This window comes from Schistocerca nitens, chromosome 1, assembly GCF_023898315.1.
Source record: "Schistocerca nitens isolate TAMUIC-IGC-003100 chromosome 1, iqSchNite1.1, whole genome shotgun sequence".
Taxonomy (NCBI): Eukaryota; Metazoa; Arthropoda; class Insecta; order Orthoptera; family Acrididae; genus Schistocerca; species Schistocerca nitens.
In genome coordinates this window covers 67,962,594-67,980,025 of record NC_064614.1, presented here as the reverse complement: position 1 = coordinate 67,980,025, position 17,432 = coordinate 67,962,594, and positions in this window count along the sequence as shown.

Sequence of the window (17,432 nt, the reverse complement as noted above, 5' to 3'; positions counted from 1 at the left end):
AAAAATATTGTGTCAGTTTAAGCACAGTCTTGTATAATTGTTCAAAAGGTGACGTTTTATAACATATGATATTTGCAATAGATCAGAACCGATGACACATCATTGACATACAGAGAGAAGAGTATAGGACCTAATACTAAGCCTTGGGGAACGGCTGACACTACCTGCCGCCATTGTGATTCTATATTCCCAGACATGACGCGTTGCTGACGAGGCGTCATGTATGAGCGAAACCATTGCACTGCACTTGGTGAGAAATTTAGACCGCTAAGTTTGGCTAGTAAGATGTCGAAGTCGACAGTATCAAATGCTTTGCTGAAATGTAAGAAGCAAATGATAGTCGCTTCTTGTCTGTCCATGGCAAGTTTCACGTCATCTGTCACCTTTATCAGTGCGGATGTTGTGCTTCGATGTTTACGGAAACCGGATTGGTATTCGTCTAGTAGGTTGTTAGTAGTTAGGTAGTTGGTGAGCTGGTCATGAACTATATATTCTAAGGCCTTTGATAGTGCAGGAAGAAGGCAGATGGGGCGGTAGTCAGAGAGTGCTGTGGAGATGTCCTTTTTAGGCAGTGGCTTAATTTGTCGCAGTTTGCAGGCCTCAGGGAAAACACTTGTGATTAATGAACCGTTGAAAATGTCTGTTATAGAGGGCAGTAGTTGGTCAATAATAAGTTTTACCATCTGGATGGTGATGCCATCATGTCCAGTAGATGCTGATCTAATCCGCATTATGGCTTTCTTGACAGTACTGCAAGTGACGTGCTGTAGATAGAATTTTTCTTTGCTACAGTCATTCATCCCCATGAAGTAATCAATGATTCTCTTTTTTTTTTTTTTTTTTTTTTTTTTTTTTTTTTTTTGCGGTTCAATTGTAGTTGTAGGTAATGTGAAGAAACTGTTTAGTTCTTCAGCTGGGACCATGGGATTTTCTGCAACTTTTATTTTGCCTAAACCGAGACTGCGGAGATTTTTCCACAGGATAGCTGGTCTACATCTATTGTCAGCTAATGTACGGGCATGCCTGAGCTTAGCGTTTCTCACCGCTTGACTGACTTTGTTTCGTTTCTGCTTGTAAACAGTATGATTTTCAGGTGTATGGTGTATCTTGTATGCTCGATGTGCAGCGTCTCTGAGATTCCTGAGCTCTTTTAGTTCTTCAGTCAGCCAAGGTGCAGGTTGCCCTTTTACTTTTCTGGTCTTTATTGGAGCATATTTGTCATATAGTTGAGTGATTTTGCTAGTGAAATCCTGGACTTTGTCGTTTATGTCCGTGAGGGGAGTAGAGGTCATCGCCCAAACTATTTGTTGTGGCTCACTTTCGAGTTCAGGAAAATTTATGCGTTTGAGGTCTCGGTATGTAGACAGTTTTTGTTTCTTTCTACATCTACATCTACATTCATACTCCGCAAGCCACCCAACGGTGTGTGGCGGAAGGCACTTTGCGTGCCACTGTCATTACCTCCCTTTCCTGTTCCAGTCGCGTATGGTTCGCGGGAAGAACGACTGTCTGAAAGCCTCCGTGCGCGCTCTAATCTCTCTAATTTTACATTCGTGATCTCCTCGGGAGGTATAAGTAGGGGGAAGCAATATACTCGATACCTCATCCAGAAACGCACCCTCTCGAAACCTGGCGAGCAAGCTACACCGCGATGCAGAGCACCTCTCTTGCAGAGTCTGCCACTTGAGTTTATTAAACATCTCCGTAACGCTATCACGGTTACCAAATAACCCTGTGACGAAACGCGCCGCTCTTCTTTGGATCTTCTCTATCTCCTCCGTCAACCCGACCTGGTACGGATCCCACACTGATGAGCAATACTCAAGTATAGGTCGAACGAGTGTTTTGTAAGCCACCTCCTTTGTTGCTGGACTACATTTTCTAAGCACTCTCCCAATGAATCTCAACCTGGTACCCGCCTTACCAACAATTAATTTTATATGATCATTCCACTTCAAATCGTTCCGCACGCATACTCCCAGATATTTTACAGAAGTAACTGCTACCAGTGTTTGTTCCGCTATCATATAATCATACAATAAAGGATCCTTCTTTCTATGTATTCGCAGTACATTACATTTGTCTATGTTAAGGGACAGTTGCCACTCCCTGCACCAAGTGCCTATCCGCTGCAGATCTTCCTGCATTTCACTACAATTTTCTAATGCTGCAGCTTCTCTGTATACTACAGCATCATCCGCGAAAAGCCGCATGGAACTTCCGACACTATCTACTAGGTCATTTATATATATTCTGGAAAGCAATGGTCCCATAACACTCCCCTGTGGCACGCCAGAGGTTACGTTAACGTCTGTAGACGTCTCTCCATTGATAACAACATGCTGTGTTCTGTTTGCTAAAAAATCTTCAATCCAGCCACACAGCTGGTCTGATATTCCATAGGCTCTTACTTTGTTTATCAGGCGACAGTGCGGAACTGTATCGAACGCCTTCCGGAAGTCAAGAAAAATAGCATCTACCTGGGAGCCTGTATCTAATATTTTCTGGGTCTCATGAACAAATAACGCGAGTTGGGTCTCACACGATCGCTGTTTCCGGAATCCATGTTGATTCCTACATAGTAGATTCTGGGTTTCCAAAAACGACATGATACTCGAGCAAAAAACATGTTCTAAAATTCTACAACAGATCGACGTCAGAGATATAGGTGTATAGTTTTGCGCATCTGCTCGACGACCCTTCTTGAAGACTGGAACTACCTGTGCTCTTTTCCAATCATTTGGAACCCTCCGTTCCTCTAGAGACTTGCGGTACACGGCTGTTAGAAGGGGGGCAAGTTCTTTCGCGTACTCTGTGTAGAATCGAATTGGTATCCCGTCAGGTCCAGTGGACTTTCCTCTGTTGAGTGATTCCAGTTGCTTTTCTATTCCTTGGACACTTATTTCGATGTCAGCCATTTTTTCGTTTGTGCGAGGATTTAGAGAAGGAACTGCAGTGCGGTCTTCCTCTGTGAAACAGCTTTGGAAAAAGGTGTTTAGTATTTCAGCTTTACGCGTGTCATCCTCTGTTTCAATGCCATCATCATCCCGGAGTGTCTGGATTTGCTGTTTCGAGCCACTTACTGATTTAACGTAAGACCAGAACTTCCTAGGATTTTCTGTCAAGTCTGTACATAGAATTTTACTTTGGAATTCACTGAACGCTTCTCGCATAGCCCTCCTTACGCTAACTTTGACATCGCTTAGCTTCTGTTTGTCTGAGAGGTTTTGGCTGCGTTTAAACTTGGAGTGAAGCTCTCTTTGCTTTCGCAGTAGTTTCCTAACTTTGTTGTTGTACCACGGTGGGTTTCTCCCGTCCCTCACAGTTTTACTCGGCACGTACCTGTCTAAAACGCATTTTACGATTGCCTTGAACTTTTTCCATAAACACTCAACATTCTAGTGAATACGCCATGAAAATGATGTCATGGGCAGACATGCCGGGCGCAGATATTTGAGAGGTGCGGATTATTCTGTTTGGAGATTTCGTTGCGAATATATCTATGAATGTGTGGCTGGTACTCGTGTGATGAGTAGGTGCCAGCTGAAGTAGCGTCATATTTGAGGAAGAAAGCATTCTCTTGAATTTCAAAGTGGAAGGACTATTGCGCAGAAAATTAATGTTAGTGTCACCTGCTATAATTACATGTTCATATGACGATTCGAGACTAGAGATGGAAGTTTCGAAGCAGGCGAACCCGCCTACTTTAGTAGGTTTGTAAAGGACACATATTAAGCACTTTCTGTTAAGGGATTTGATCTCAATGAACATATATTCCTCTTGTTTATCTACAATGTTGTCGGATGTGTGTAGTACTGTAGGTGACAAATCAGAGCGTATGTACGCCCCTACTCCGCCCCCTCGTCTGTTGCATCTGTCGTGCCTGAGAAAGATATAGCCATCTCGGTTTACGGAAGTTGTAGGAATACTTGGTTTGAGCCAAGTCTCTGACAAAAGTATTACGTGTATATCAGCAGTTTGAAATATATATTTGAACTCGTCGAAGTGAGCTGGCAGAGACTGGACATTTGCATGTGCAATATGCAGCTTGGTGCGTTCGGGTGTTGATTGCCCGAGGAGGCTGCCGACCGATGTTTGCGGGCCGTGGTTAGCGGTGACAAGAGGGTCTGGCATGAGGAATGCGGAAAGCGTGTGAAGGGACGGGGAGGGGAGGGAGTGTCCTCCCAGTTTTGTGCAGTGAAAGCGGCCGGGAGGGGGTGGGTCCCCAGGGAGGCAACGGGATCTGCGGCCAAGGTCAGCGAGGTCTGCAACGGTTCTGGAGGTAGCCGTGGGCTGGCAGGGGAAGGAATTTCGCTAAACACAACGGGAGTAATCTGCACGTTACGACAGAGTGTGATATTAATTGCACTTATGAGGATAACAACCAAAGTATGATGGTGGGTTACCAATTAAGGATGGAAATGAGACCACCTTATGTAGTAATTAACAAAACTACATGAGAAAAATAATTAAAGATGAAAACAGTTATGTAGAGAAACGAAAAGTTGATAATACAAATAATAACAAAACTACACGAGAAAAAATAATTAGAGACAAAAAAATAGTTATGTAGAGAAACGAACAATTTGATAATACAATAGTTAAGCTATAGTTGACAGTGTAAACAATATAAACATACAGGTTAGTGGCAGCAAGATCAGACATGATTTAGCTTCCAAAGCACAGGCTTTCGAGTTCATTTACACTGCAAATTGTTTTCTTTCCGTTTTCGGTCTTAACCATTATCCTGCCGTCATTTGTCCATACGTTCTGCAGCCCAAATTTCGAAATGTTCAGTCTTTCAGAGGTCAGATCCTCGCGTACTGTCAGACCCGACTTCGCGAGATTCTTCTTTGCTCTGAAGACTTCAGATCTTTTCCTATATGACATAAATTTCACTATTATAGGTCTTGGTTTTGTAGAACCTGGCGACCTACGACCCACTCTATGACTTCTGTCAATGTCACTCAGAGTCACCTACACGCCTAGCTTTTCTTGGACAAGATTTATCACAAGTTCATCTGTGTTTTCTCTGCTGCTCTTTGGAACGCCGAACAGTCTGAGATTATTGCGTCTCTGATATTGTTCGAGCTCGTCCGTCTTCTCGGTCAATTTCTGTTCGAGCAGTCGTGCTTTCTCCTCACTTGCTTTTAACGACGTGTCCAGTGCACGGATCTCGCTCATTCGCCTCCAGAGTTTTCTGTATTTTGTCCGTCACTGCTGCAGTGACAGCATCAGTGATGGTTTGAACAACGACCCCGAGCGTCTCCTTAGCCTGCAGCGCGGCACTCACCTCAGCCTTCACGAGTGCGGCGACGTCAGCGATGCCGGGCGGAGCGGCCGCAGCTCCCGGTGTAGACTCCACGCCTGCGCTGTCGCCGGCCTGGCCGTTAGCTGCACTGCGCGTTGTTCGGCGATTTTCCATTTTAAGTGCGAATCCTTGTAATTGGTGCTCAGTATGTGATGTAAACTACGACACTCGGCAGTAGATATACAGCTTTATTATACACTCCTGGAAATGGAAAAAAGAACACATTGACACCGGTGTGTCAGACCCACCATACTTGCTCCGGACACTGCGAGAGGGCTGTACAAGCAATGATCACACGCAAGGAACAGCGGACACACCAGGAACCGCGGTGTTGGCCGTCGAATGGCGCTAGCTGCGCAGCATTTGTGCACCGCCGCCGTCAGTGTCAGCCAGTTTGCCGTGGCATACGGAGCTCCATCGCAGTCTTTACCACTGGTAGCATGCCGCGACAGCGTGGACGTGAACCGTATGTGCAGTTGACGGACTTTGAGCGAGGGCGTATAGTGGGCATGCGGGAGGCCGGGTGGACGTACCGCCGAATTGCTCAACACGTGGGGCGTGAGGTCTCCACAGTACATCGATGTTGTCGCCAGTGGTCGGCGGAAGGTGCACGTGCCCGTCGACCTGGGACCGGACCGCAGCGACGCACGGATGCACGCCAAGACCGTAGGATCCTACGCAGTGCCGTAGGGGACCGCACCGCCACTTCCCAGCAAATTAGGGACACTGTTGCTCCTGGGGTATCGGCGAGGACCATTCGCAACCGTCTCCATGAAGCTGGGCTACGGTCCCGCACACCGTTAGGCCGTCTTCCGCTCACGCCCCAACATCGTGCAGCCCGCCTCCAGTGGTGTCGCGACAGGCGTGAATGGAGGGACGAATGGAGACGTGTCGTCTTCAGCGATGAGAGTCGCTTCTGCCTTGGTGCCAATGATGGTCGTATGCATGTTTGGCGCCGTGCAGGTGAGCGCCACAATCAGGACTGCATACGACCGAGGCACACAGGGCCAACACCCGGCATCATGGTGTGGGGAGCGATCTCCTACACTGGCCGTACACCACTGGTGATCGTCGAGGGGACACTGAATAGTGCACGGTACATCCAAACCGTCATCGAACTCATCGTTCTACCATTCCTAGACCGGCAAGGGAACTTGCTGTTCCAACAGGACAATGCACGTCCGCATGTATCCCGTGCCACCCAACGTGCTCTAGATGGTGTAAGTCAACTACCCTGGCCAGCAAGATCTCCAGATCTGTCCCTCATTGAGCATGTTTGGGACTGGATGAAGCGTCGTCTCACGCGGTCTGCACGTCCAGCACGAACGCTGGTCCAACTGAGGCGCCAGGTGGAAATGGCATGGCAAGCCGTTCCACAGGACTACATCCAGCATCTCTACGATCGTCTCCATGGGAGAATAGCAGCCTGCATTGCTGCGAAAGGTGGATATACACTGTACTAGTGCCGACATTGTGCATGCTCTGTTGCCTGTGTCTATGTGCCTGTGGTTCTGTCAGTGTGATCATGTGATGTATCTGACCCCAGGAATGTGTCAATAAAGTTTCCCCTTCCTGGGACAATGAATTCACGGTGTTCTTATTTCAATTTCCAGGAGTGTATGTAGATTAGCCTAACTGCTTAAAACACCTCCAGATTTCACGTGAACTTGCGAGCCAAGCTACCGCACCTCACTCACTCGCCGCCATGTTGTCTGTCAAAGAGATAGTCATTATAGAAAACATAATGCAATCTTTTGAAGTCTCTGTTAGTCTGTTCACTCAGCATATCAGGGGGTTGGAAACTGCGTTGTATGTTTATTTGAAGTGCCTGAAGTATATTGAAATTTGTGCCAGCAGGATGTCTGATTCATCATCATTTGCTTTGGGCCTTTGATCCAATCAGCGTGGGATCGGCCTTGTTACTACGGAATTGGCGTTTTTCGTGGGAGAGGGTGTCCTAATACCCTTCCTGTCACCACCCCATACCCTCCTCGGACGAAATTAGTGTACCCTGCTGTCTGTGTCTAGTGTGAGCCGTGCAATAGTATGAACGTGTTGAAATGTCTGCAGTCCGTGTAACTGAGGTGGGAAGTGGGGACCAGCATGGTAATCGCTTAGTGGGATGTGGAAAACCGCGTGAAAACCACATCCACGCTGGCCGGCACACCAGCCCTCGTCGTTAATCCGCCGGGTGGATTCAATCCAGAGCCAGCGCGCCTTCCAGAGTCTCGGCTAACCTGGCGGGTAATGTCTAAGACAGATTCTGAGATCATTATAGATGTCCCGAAGGCTGTGTTTACTGTCATAAAGATGACTTGCGATTCGAGACATATGATGATTATGTGTTCAGTATATCGTATGGTAAATGATATTCCTGTCCTATCATCAAAACAATGTAATTACATTCTCAGACAGCACACGAAGTAATATATGTTAATGGTGAAGACATTTCCTTAGCAGGGCATTTTATAGCTTAGCGATGACATTATAAAATATTTTACAGGTAGTTAAAGAGGACGTCAATGTTAAATTGGGATCTTACACTTACATGCGATCGTAGAACACAAAAATTGGTGAAATCTGGGAAAGATTTCGTTAAACGCCAAAACTGAGAGCCGTTGTAACGGTTAAATGCATTTTGTAGACTCTGGCGTTATAAATTTTCCATTTTGCCACATTCCCGTGGACGGAGAGTTCAACATTCTATGCACTGCAGCGAACTTCACCGTCTGAGCGTGGAAATCGTTTAAGTTTCCAGTGGCAAACTTCACCCGCCACCGCAAATGGCGTGGGTGGAACACTGTGGGCGGACAGTCAACTCTATTTTACCGCACTGCTGCAGCTTTTTATTACGACAGAGACAACAGACTTTCATAGAGCAGAGCGGACGAGTAAACGCCGAAAGAATACTGCGCAAGGTGGAATTTGCGCCATATTCCACATTCTGAGTTGTAGTCTGACCTCTCTAGCGTTACGGTCGTTTAAGCGATATTGTATTGCGTATACCTACGCGGTTCTGTATACGGAAAAGTAGAAACATCGCTTTGGAACATAACGAAAAGATCGAATTAATGAAGAGAAAATAAAAAAAAAATAAAGGATTTCACGAATTGACTGGTAGCAAACTTAGCAACCCTGACTTTTATTTCAAAGTGGGTTCGTCGACTCACTCAAATTTAGGGACAGCAATGGCCACGTAATCTGTCTTCACACGCGTTACTTACTTACCTTTATGCAATCTACACGTTATATCTGCAGAGAATCAGATATCAGATTCCTAACTTTAAATCACATCCTAATATTTATTATGAAAACTGACTGATCGTTGAGATTACCAAATTGCCGTAAAAGTTTCTTTATACCGACTGCTGTCAGACTTCTTTGATAGACCGTACTTCTTCCTTTCTGACCTTTTCCACAGATCCTAATTTTTGACAGTGTACAACTTTTTTATTTCAATTTACAGCTTTTTTACAGTCTACCGGAGTATTCCTGTATGTAGGAGCACATGGAAATTTGGAAATTCGTGGTAAGTTGCTATGGGACCAAACTGCTGAGGTCATCGGTCCCCAGGTTTACACATTACTTAATGAAACTTAAAGTACCTTACGCTAAGGATATCCCACACTTCCATGCCCGAGAGAGGACACGAACCTCCGTGCTTTGTGCTTCCAGGTAGAAAAATAAATTTCAACAACCTATTTTGACGATCAACTTACCACTACTGATAGTAAGACTAACCCCAAAAATGCATTTGTAAATTGAATATATCTATTAAGCGCTACATCGTAGTCATTTAGACTCAAAAAAGAAAATTTTTGCCTTTTATAGGTCGAGACCCAGGCACCCGCAAAACTGTACTAAATGACAGAGGACACTGTCTCTTTCAAAGACGAGAAAGGTGTACAAAGAAAGCAGAAAAATGTCAGTTATTTCAGTTAGTCCACCTACAGCACACTGAATAGAAACAAACGCTTGCAGAGTTCTACGAAACGATGTCAACACGTTCTACGAACAGCGAAACACGTACAATAACGAAACCACAGACAGAATGCAAGCAGCAAGAATGAGGTTATTAAGAAGAGGAAATGGATATGCGCCCTCAGAATACTTAGAGGAGTTCTCGGAAAAAAAAAGAGTGATAACTATTTCATGGACTGCGATGTACGGAAAGAAATGGGGAAAGGCAACATTTCACTGTTATTTCTTATTATACCCCCTTTGTAATACTGTCGTTCATTGCCGCACCTAACGCAACAGAAATACAACAGCGAGAAATTGCTTATCCATTAAAAGGTATTTGTGTTGATTGAACTGAAAGACAGGAAAATAAGTTCAATAAGGAAAAACATTTTTCCTAGTAGACAGCGCTTTCTAACGCTACATAAGCAGCTGCTTGTTACCAGCACATGGTGAATCCTCAAACACAATATGTATCGTGATCAGAGTAATTTCTGCTGAACTTAGGGTTGTCACTTCCTTCCACCGACCCCAACGATTACGCAATATTTCGGCTTTTACTCTGCAATTCTAGCAGTGTCGTGTTCATCATAATTACTACGACAGCCAAAACCACAGCTGAACATAGCTGATGAATTTTTACAGTGTTTATAAAGACAGATAGGATTTAACAGAGAAAGTAGTTTTTTCATCATCAAAGAAAGTCTGGCAGCAGACTTTCGCCTGGCGACCATTTATGAACCGATTATAAATCGTGGGTAACGAAAAGAGGACTCCTTACGAGTGACTATTTTTCAGATCGCCTGAGCAGGGACGTGGAACGACCATGGTCTTTCGACCTACGAAGGAAGTTGAATAAGTAATGGAACACATTTTTTACTCGTCCAGTTTCGGTTGAAAAAATGCAGAACTTGTTTTGGGACATCGTGGAATACTCACCTTTCAGACCCTTTAGTTTACTGAAGTTCCAATACGGCCGGCACTATACGTGGCCTTCAAAATCGCGTCTACAACAGAGGTGCGTTCTAGGCAGAGAGCTGTCATGAGTTTCGTTTGGAGGAAAAACAAAGTATCAGAGGTATCTGAGCCGTGTTGCGGCTCGCGTTGGTGCCGTTGGTAGGTTGGCATCGTGTAGTAGGGATAGTGGCGTCTCGTTTACTTCTTGTGTTTACTGGCGCCACTACGTTTGCTAGCATTGTCAGTCCGCGAGTGGCAGCAGCAGCGTTTATCGATATCTAGTAGCGTGGTACTATCTTTGGAAGGTCGTCGAGTGTCTTTCGGGTCGGGTGTGTCGGCAGTTCTGTTGGGACGGAGCCGCAGGGAGGTCCGGCAGCGCGACGACATACCAGGACAGCTGGCGGCACGCAGGCATTGCCGGATCGGGGGGCTGTAGTTGCGAGGGCCACAAACTCGTTTTACACCGCACCCACGACGTTTGAGTGAACTTCAACCCAGTTGTGAAACCTCCACAATTCAGGATCACGCCTTTTGTTCGCGCATTGCTACTCGCAGGGTTGCTGACGAAGAGCAATGAGCGGAGTGTTTGGAGTTGGGGAAATGAATAAGCCGTCCTCTACTTCTTATTATTAATGATTGAATTCACTGCATTTATTGATGAAGTTCAACCAGTAGTATTTTTCTGCCTAGTTAACTGCCAGTTACCTGCCCTGGAGGTTAGCGTATTTTTGCGGCAGTATACGTTTCCTCGCCTTGCCGCTGCTGTCCAATAAGCCATGTAGTTCAAAGCCTCCTTGATTATGGTTCGGATATTTTGTTCCTTTGGACTACCTCGGTCGTAGTGGTTCCTTCCGCTTCTGGATGTTCGAGCCGGCCGAAGTGGCCGTGCGGTTAAAGGCGCTGCGGTCTGGAACCGCAAGACCGCTACGGTCGCAGGTTCGAATCCTGCCTCGGGCATGGCTGTTTGTGATGTCCTTAGGTTAGTTAGGTTTAACTAGTTCTAAGTTCTAGGGGACTAATGACCTCAGCAGTTGAGTCCCATAGTGCTCAGAGCCATTTGAACCATTTTTTTTTTGATGTTCGAAACACTGGATTCAGAAGATGACGTTCTGTCCGCCGGTTCCACCTTGCCTGGGCCGGCCGGAGTCGCCGAGCGGTTAAAGGCGCTACAGTCTGGAACCGCAAGACCGCTACGGTCGCAGGTTCGAATCCTGCCTCGGGCATGGCTGTTTGTGATGTCCTTAGGTTAGTTAGGTTTAACTAGTTCTAAGTTCTAGGGGACTAATGACCTCAGCAGTTGAGTCCCATAGTGCTCAGAGCCATTTGAACCATTTTTTTTTGATGTTCGAAACACTGGATTCAGAAGATGACGTTCTGTCCGCCGGTTCCACCTTGCCTGGGCCGGCCGGAATCGCCGAGCGGTTAAAGGCGCTACAGTCTGGCACCGCAAGACCGCTACGGTCGCAGGTTCGAATCCTGCCTCGGGCATGGCTGTTTGTGATGTCCTTAGGTTAGTTAGGTTTAACTAGTTCTAAGTTCTAGGGGACTAATGACCTCAGCAGTTGAGTCCCATAGTGCTCAGAGCCATTTGAACCATTTTTTTTTTTTATGTTCGAAACACTGGATTCAGAAGATGACGTTCTGTCCGCCGGTTCCACCTTGCCTGGGCCGGCCGGAGTCGCCGAGCGGTTAAAGGCGCTACAGTCTGGAACCGCAAGACCGCTACGGTCGCAGGTTCGAATCCTGCCTCGGGAATGGCTGTTTGTGATGTCCTTAGGTTAGTTAGGTTTAACTAGTTCTAAGTTCTAGGGGACTAATGACCTCAGCAGTTGAGTCCCATAGTGCTCAGAGCCATTTGAACCATTTTTTTTTGATGTTCGAAACACTGGATTCAGAAGATGACGTTCTGTCCGCCGGTTCCACCTTGCCTGGGCCGGCCGGAGTCGCCGAGCGGTTAAAGGCGCTACAGTCTGGAAACGCAAGACCGCTACGGTCGCAGGTTCCAATCCTGCCTCGGGCATGGCTGTTTGTGATGTCCTTAGGTTAGTTAGGTTTAACTAGGTCTAAGTTCTAGGGGACTAATGACCTCAGCAGTTGAGTCCCATAGTGCTCAGAGCCATTTGAACCATTTTTTTTTTATGTTCGAAACACTGGATTCAGAAGATGACGTTCTGTCCGCCGGTTCCACCTTGCCTGGGCCGGCCGGAGTCGCCGAGCGGTTAAAGGCGCTACAGTCTGGCACCGCAAGACCGCTACGGTCGCAGGTTCGAATCCTGCCTCGGGCATGGCTGTTTGTGATGTCCTTAGGTTAGTTAGGTTTAACTAGTTCTAAGTTCTAGGGGACTAATGACCTCAGCAGTTGAGTCCCATAGTGCTCAGAGCCATTTGAACCATTTTTTTTTTTATGTTCGAAACACTGGATTCAGAAGATGACGTTCTGTCCGCCGGTTCCACCTTGCCTGGGCCGGCCGGAGTCGCCGAGCGGTTAAAGGCGCTACAGTCTGGAACCGCAAGACCGCTACGGTCGCAGGTTCGAATCCTGCCTCGGGCATGGCTGTTTGTGATGTCCTTAGGTTACTTAGGTTTAACTAGTTCTAAGTTCTAGGGGACTAATGACCTCAGCAGTTGAGTCCCATAGTGCTCAGAGCCATTTGAACCATTTTTTTTTGATGTTCGAAACACTGGATTCAGAAGATGACGTTCTGTCCGCCGGTTCCACCTTGCCTGGGCCGGCCGGAGTCGCCGAGCGGTTAAAGGCGCTACAGTCTGGAACCGCAAGACCGCTACGGTCGCAGGTTCGAATCCTGCCTCGGGCATGGCTGTTTGTGATGTCCTTAGGTTAGTTAGGTTTAACTAGTTCTAAGTTCTAGGGGACTAATGACCTCAGCAGTTGAGTCCCATAGTGCTCAGAGCCATTTGAACCATTTTTTTTTTGATGTTCGAAACACTGGATTCAGAAGATGACGTTCTGTCCGCCGGTTCCACCTTGCCTGGGCCGGCCGGAGTCGCCGAGAGGTTAAAGGCGCTACAGTCTGGAACCGCAAGACCGCTACGGTCGCAGGTTCCAATCCTGCCTCGGGCATGGCTGTTTGTGATGTCCTTAGGTTAGTTAGGTTTAACTAGTTCTAAGTTCTAGGGGACTAATGACCTCAGCAGTTGAGTCCCATAGTGCTCAGAGCCATTTGAACCATTTTTTTTTGATGTTCGAAACACTGGATTCAGAAGATGACGTTCTGTCCGCCGGTTCCACCTTGCCTGGGCCGGCCGGAGTCGCCGAGCGGTTAAAGGCGCTACAGTCTGGAACCGCAAGACCGCTACGGTCGCAGGTTCGAATCCTGCCTCGGGCATGGCTGTTTGTGATGTCCTTAGGTTAGTTAGGTTTAACTAGTTCTAAGTTCTAGGGGACTAATGACCTCAGCAGTTGAGTCCCATAGTGCTCAGAGCCATTTGAACCATTTTTTTTTTTTTATGTTCGAAACACTGGATTCAGAAGATGACGTTCTGTCCGCCGGTTCCACCTTGCCTGGGCCGGCCGGAGTCGCCGAGCGGTTAAAGGCGCTACAGTCTGGAACCGCAAGACCGCTACGGTCGCAGGTTCCAATCCTGCCTCGGGCATGGCTGTTTGTGATGTCCTTAGGTTAGTTAGGTTTAACTAGTTCTAAGTTCTAGGGGACTAATGAACTCAGCAGTTGAGTCCCATAGTGCTCAGAGCCATTTGAACCATTTTTTTTTTTTATGTTCGAAACACTGGATTCAGAAGATGACGTTCTGTCCGCCGGTTCCACCTTGCCTGGGCCGGCCGGAGTCGCCGAGCGGTTAAAGGCGCTACAGTCTGGAACCGCAAGACCGCTACGGTCGCAGGTTCGAATCCTGCCTCGGGCATGGCTGTTTGTGATGTCCTTAGGTTAGTTAGGTTTAACTAGTTCTAAGTTCTAGGGGACTAATGACCTCAGCAGTTGAGTCCCATAGTGCTCAGAGCCATTTGAACCATTTTTTTTTGATGTTCGAAACACTGGATTCAGAAGATGACGTTCTGTCCGCCGGTTCCACCTTGCCTGGGCCGGCCGGAGTCGCCGAGCGGTTAAAGGCGCTACAGTCTGGAAACGCAAGACCGCTACGGTCGCAGGTTCCAATCCTGCCTCGGGCATGGCTGTTTGTGATGTCCTTAGGTTAGTTAGGTTTAACTAGTTCTAAGTTCTAGGGGACTAATGACCTCAGCAGTTGAGTCCCATAGTGCTCAGAGCCATTTGAACCATTTTTTTTTGATGTTCGAAACACTGGATTCAGAAGATGACGTTCTGTCCGCCGGTTCCACCTTGCCTGGGCCGGCCGGAGTCGCCGAGCGGTTAAAGGCGCTACAGTCTGGCACCGCAAGACCGCTACGAACGCAGGTTCGAATCCTGCCTCGGGCATGGCTGTTTGTGATGTCCTTAGGTTAGTTAGGTTTAACTAGTTCTAAGTTCTAGGGGACTAATGACCTCAGCAGTTGAGTCCCATAGTGCTCAGAGCCATTTGAACCATTTTTTTTTTATGTTAGAAACACTGGATTCAGAAGATGACGTTCTGTCCGCCGGTTCCACCTTGCCTGGGCCGGCCGGAGTCGCCGAGCGGTTAAAGGCGCTACAGTCTGGAACCGCAAGACCGCTACGGTCGCAGGTTCGAATCCTGCCTCGGGCATGGCTGTTTGTGATGTCCTTAGGTTAGTTAGGTTTAACTAGTTCTAAGTTCTAGGGGACTAATGACCTCAGCAGTTGAGTCCCATAGTGCTCAGAGCCATTTGAACCATTTTTTTTTGATGTTCGAAACACTGGATTCAGAAGATGACGTTCTGTCCGCCGGTTCCACCTTGCCTGGGCCGGCCGGAGTCGCCGAGCGGTTAAAGGCGCTACAGTCTGGAACCGCAAGACCGCTACGGTCGCAGGTTCGAATCCTGCCTCGGGCATGGCTGTTTGTGATGTCCTTAGGTTAGTTAGGTTTAACTAGTTCTAAGTTCTAGGGGACTAATGACCTCAGCAGTTGAGTCCCATAGTGCTCAGAGCCATTTGAACCATTTTTTTTTGATGTTCGAAACACTGGATTCAGAAGATGACGTTCTGTCCGCCGGTTCCACCTTGCCTGGGCCGGCCGGAGTCGCCGAGCGGTTAAAGGCGCTACAGTCTGGAACCGCAAGACCGCTACGGTCGCAGGTTCCAATCCTGCCTCGGGCATGGCTGTTTGTGATGTCCTTAGGTTAGTTAGATTTAACTAGTTCTAAGTTCTAGGGGACTAATGACCTCAGCAGTTGAGTCCCATAGTGCTCAGAGCCATTTGAACCATTTTTTTTTGATGTTCGAAACACTGGATTCAGAAGATGACGTTCTGTCCGCCGGTTCCACCTTGCCTGGGCCGGCCGGAGTCGCCGAGCGGTTAAAGGCGCTACAGTCTGGAACCGCAAGACCGCTACGGTCGCAGGTTCGAATCCTGCCTCGGGCATGGCTGTTTGTGATGTCCTTAGGTTAGTTAGGTTTAACTAGTTCTAAGTTCTAGGGGACTAATGACCTCAGCAGTTGAGTCCCATAGTGCTCAGAGCCATCTGAACCATTTTTTTTTTTTTTATGTTCGAAACACTGGATTCAGAAGATGACGTTCTGTCCGCCGGTTCCACCTTGCCTGGGCCGGCCGGAGTCGCCGAGCGGTTAAAGGCGCTACAGTCTGGAACCGCAAGACCGCTACGGTCGCAGGTTCGAATCCTGCCTCGGGCATGGCTGTTTGTGATGTCCTTAGGTTAGTTAGGTTTAACTAGTTCTAAGTTCTAGGGGACTAATGAACTCAGCAGTTGAGTCCCATAGTGCTCAGAGCCATTTGAACCATTTTTTTTTGATGTTCGAAACACTGGATTCAGAAGATGACGTTCTGTCCGCCGGTTCCACCTTGCCTGGGCCGGCCGGAGTCGCCGAGCGGTTAAAGGCGCTACAGTCTGGAACCGCAAGACCGCTACGATCGCAGGTTCGAATCCTGCCTCGGGCATGGCTGTTTGTCATGTCCTTAGGTTAGTTAGGTTTAACTAGTTCTAAGTTCTAGGGGACTAATGACCTCAGCAGTTGAGTCCCATAGTGCTCAGAGCCATTTAAACCATTTTTTTTTTTGATGTTCGAAACACTGGATTCAGAAGATGACGTTCTGTCCGCCGGTTCCACCTTGCCTGGGCCGGCCGGAGTCGCCGAGCGGTTAAAGGCGCTACAGTCTGGAACCGCAAGACCGCTACGGTCGCAGGTTCGAATCCTGCCTCGGGCATGGCTGTTTGTGATGTCCTTAGGTTAGTTAGGTTTAACTAGTTCTAAGTTCTAGGGGACTAATGACCTCAGCAGTTGAGTCCCATAGTGCTCAGAGCCATTTGAACCATTTTTTTATTGATGTTCGAAACACTGGATTCAGAAGATGACGTTCTGTCCGCCGGTTCCACCTTGCCTGGGCCGGCCGGAGTCGCCGAGCGGTTAAAGGCGCTACAGTCTGGAACCGCAAGACCGCTACGGTCGCAGATTCGATCCTGCCTCGGGCATGGCTGTTTGTGATGTCCTTAGGTTACTTAGGTTTAACTAGTTCTAAGTTCTAGGGGACTAATGACCTCAGCAGTTGAGTCCCATAGTGCTCAGAGCCATTTGAACCATTTTTTTTTTGATGTTCGAAACACTGGATTCAGAAGATGACGTTCTGTCCGCCGGTTCCACCTTGCCTGGGCCGGCCGGAGTCGCCGAGCGGTTAAAGGCGCTACAGTCTGGAACCGCAAGACCGCTACGGTCGCAGGTTCGAATCCTGCCTCGGGCATGGCTGTTTGTGATGTCCTTAGGTTGGTTAGGTTTAACTAGTTCTAAGTTCTAGGGGACTAATGACCTCAGCAGTTGAGTCCCATAGTGCTCAGAGCCATTTGAACCATTTTTTTTTTATGTTCGAAACACTGGATTCAGAAGATGACGTTCTGTCCGCCGGTTCCACCTTGCCTGGGCCGGCCGGAGTCGCCGAGCGGTTAAAGGCGCTACAGTCTGGAACCGCAAGACCGCTACGGTCGCAGGTTCGAATCCTGCCTCGGGCATGGCTGTTTGTGATGTCCTTAGGTTAGTTAGGTTTAACTAGTTCTAAGTTCTAGGGGACTAATGACCTCAGCAGTTGAGTCCCATAGTGCTCAGAGCCATTTGAACCATTTTTTTTTTATGTTCAAAACACTGGA